The 3,205-nt window shown below is 31.5% G+C and overlaps 1 non-coding gene across 1 annotated transcript; it reads left to right on the top strand.

Moving 5' to 3' along the window:
* The first annotated feature begins 291 nt into the window (after positions 1–291).
* Positions 292–404, top strand: LOC112016238 (small nucleolar RNA Z103). The gene has a single exon (XR_002883297.1). It is a non-coding gene; the product is annotated as a small nucleolar RNA Z103 (small nucleolar RNA).
* Positions 405–3,205: the final 2,801 nt, after the last annotated feature.

Consider the following 3,205-nt stretch of genomic DNA (forward strand, 5'->3'; position numbering starts at 1 on the left):
AAAAGGGAGAAAATAGAAAAGAAGCACAAAAACCAAGGGCAGACTGCATTACAAAGATAAACAGAATGTATATACATGCAATCTTCAAAATCTACATGATGGATGATGCATTGACTCAAATGATGCATGAATTAATGAATTGAGGTATTCAAAAATACTCATAATTTTGAAGGACTGAATTGTAGAGAATCTAATTATTTTACTTGTTCAGGTTTTGTGAATTGTTTTGTAATAATCCACATGTTATTGTGTGAATATTTGTTTAGAATCTAAATGTGATATATAATAGAGATGAAGGTGATGATTATTTCCCCAAATGATCAAAGTTGAATAAACTGAGAAAATTTTTGTTTCTCTTTTGAGAAACCATGCCAAATGTTCTTGTTAGAACATATGTGATTCATTGTTAGGAACATATGTAATTACTTTATGTAATTGGCTAATCTTTTGATAAAACGCACTTTACTTGTATTTGGGTAGATCTAGGATATGTTTAATACTTCAAGAAATTTTGTTTCAAGATCAAGTGTTGAAGACATGCAAGTTTATCTAAGATTCAAGCTGAAGAAGTGTCTGTCATTAAAGCTCGACAGCTAGCCATTTGTCGAGGTTTAAAGAGCTGATCAGCCCCGTGGCTTGATAGCAACTCGACAACTAGGCATCTGTCGAGGTTTATGAAAAACAGATTTTCAGTTCTGTTTTAACTCTAATCCATGATTATGTGTTTGGGCTTTCTTTTCTCACAGTCCTAAACATATAAAATGATTATTTTAAGGGCCTTTAAAGAGGACACAAGTTGCACAAGTGTTGAGCAAAGTTTTTTCAAGAAAATTGTGATTGGAGACAGAGTTTTGCCCTAATTCATCATTATTGTAGAAGTTGCTGTATTTGTGCACCGTAGGGTTTTATAACCAAGCATCTTTTTGATCTTCAATGTGGATGAACTGAAGAAATTTCAGTCAACAATTTTCTCTAGTTGGTGATTGAAGTCGCATACTAGGATCTGCGCAATTAGTTAGTCACGTACTGGGAGCCGTGCATCAAAAGGAGAAATTGTCACTACAAAGCAAGTCCAATTGGGTATTAGGGTACGGGTTCAACTGTAGGTTGGTATAAGGTACTGGAATTCCTTTACTTGTAACTGCTTGTTGTGATAATAGTAGAATTTCGAGAGTGGTGACCTTAAAATCACCCGGGGCGTTTTTTCCATGTAGGTTTTTCCCATTCGTAAACAAATCACCATGTCAATTTATTTTCCGCTGCATACTTAGTTTAATTGGTGATTTGTTTGTACTATCACGCGCTTGCATATTAATTTGATTAATTAATTAAACTTGGCTAATTAATCAATTAATTCATCACAATGGGTCAATTCATTTTTGGCCTATTAGTTCTGATCCATCTCTATTTTATAATTCTATTGTTAAAAATATGATTTTTACAACTATTCTTTCTTTTTATGTGTTTTCTTTTTATCTAAGTATTTTACTGTCACTCTCTAGTTGAATAAAAACTTGTGGGAAGTGAAATTTTAACTCTAAAAGCAGTAATAATATATATCATCATTTTTAACCACTTCGAATTTATTTTCATCTCCATCTATTGACTTGTAAACTTGAAGCGTAGTAGCAATAGGCTTAAGAGCATCTAATAGTTATGCAATATACATGCATTTTGAAAGTTGTGTGTGTACACATTATAATTAGATTCGATGGTTGATTATGAAAGGGTCTTTGAGTAGTAATGATGATGATGATGATGATTATTATTATTATTATTATTATTATTATTATTATTTTATATTCATTAGTAATGGTGTATATTTGTGTTATTATGTTGTATTTATAGTGTTTTACAACTTTATAAGTATTTCCTTTTCTTTCTTTTTTCAATTTTATAGGGTGAAGGCCAATGAAGTGGTTGTGAAGCATGCATGGATATCACTTTCTGGAAAGAACTTTTCTTACAAGTTGTCTATATATTTGTGTATATTTACTTTTGAAACTACATGTTTGATCGTAAACTCAACATGTTATGTATATATTTGTGTTTTTGGACATACCAATTTAATGAAGTACTCTGACTTTTGCATTTTTTAATTTGTATCTTTAATTTATTATTTTAGTTCTTAAATATAATGTTTATATTGTCTTATAATATGTATATTGCAAGACAGGGTAATAGACAAATTAATATAATAATAAATAAAAAAACTCAACCTATTGCAACAAGGTTGTTTGTTGTAATAAGTTATGACATTTTTCACCTATTACAACAAAATATTTGAAGCAATAAGCTATTGCCACAAAGTTATTTTTTGTAATAAAGAAGTTATTGCATCATCTTGGCTGTTGCAATATTTAGAACTTATTACAATGAGATCTTTGTGTTGCATAAACCTTTTTCCTCGGAGTTTATTACAACGGCTCGCAACAACTTTTTCGTCATTGAAATAACACCTTATTGCAACGAATTTGTAATCACAAAGAAGGATTGCAAGGATCGCTTTATTTATAACCTAAGCTTAGGATTGTGACAATAAGTGTTTTTTTTCCCCCCACTAGTTGAAAAAGAGAGGTCCAAAATTAGTTTCTGTGGCCCATCCAATCCATATTTGAATAAAATAGATAGCATAAGATACTACAAGCAAAAAAAAAAAAAAAGCCTGTCATAACGGGAAAAATCGTTGCAATAGCTACAAATTCGTTGCACTAAGGTGTTACTGCAACAACGAAAAAGTTGTTGCGAGCCATTGTAATAAACTCTGAGGTAATAAATTTATGTAACACAAAGATCTCATTGCAATTAATTCTAAATATTGCAACAAATAGGTTGTAATCCTAAGCTAAAATTTTTGCAATGAATGATTACAATAACATTTACATGAGGAAGCATATGGGAGACACCGAGAATGTAATCACAGCCCAAGCTCATGGAAAAGGGGAAGATACCAGAATAGTGCTACACAATTGCTCCATTAAAGCTGACAAAGACCTTCAACCTTACCCACAATTCAAATCATTTCTAGGTAGGTTGTGGTTTCATAGACTATTGTCATGGAATGTTTCCTTGACAAATTGATTGACCTTAAAAGATGGCTTTCAAAAGGTGATAAGAAAAGCTTATCCACGTTGCATTATTTGGAGTATGCTAATCGTGGCTCAGGAGCCAATATAACAGGAAGGCTTAAATGGCCTAGGTATCA

Source organism: Quercus suber, unplaced genomic scaffold, assembly GCF_002906115.3.
Source record: "Quercus suber isolate HL8 unplaced genomic scaffold, Cork oak 2.0 scaffold_48, whole genome shotgun sequence".
In the NCBI taxonomy this organism is placed as follows: Eukaryota; Viridiplantae; Streptophyta; class Magnoliopsida; order Fagales; family Fagaceae; genus Quercus; species Quercus suber.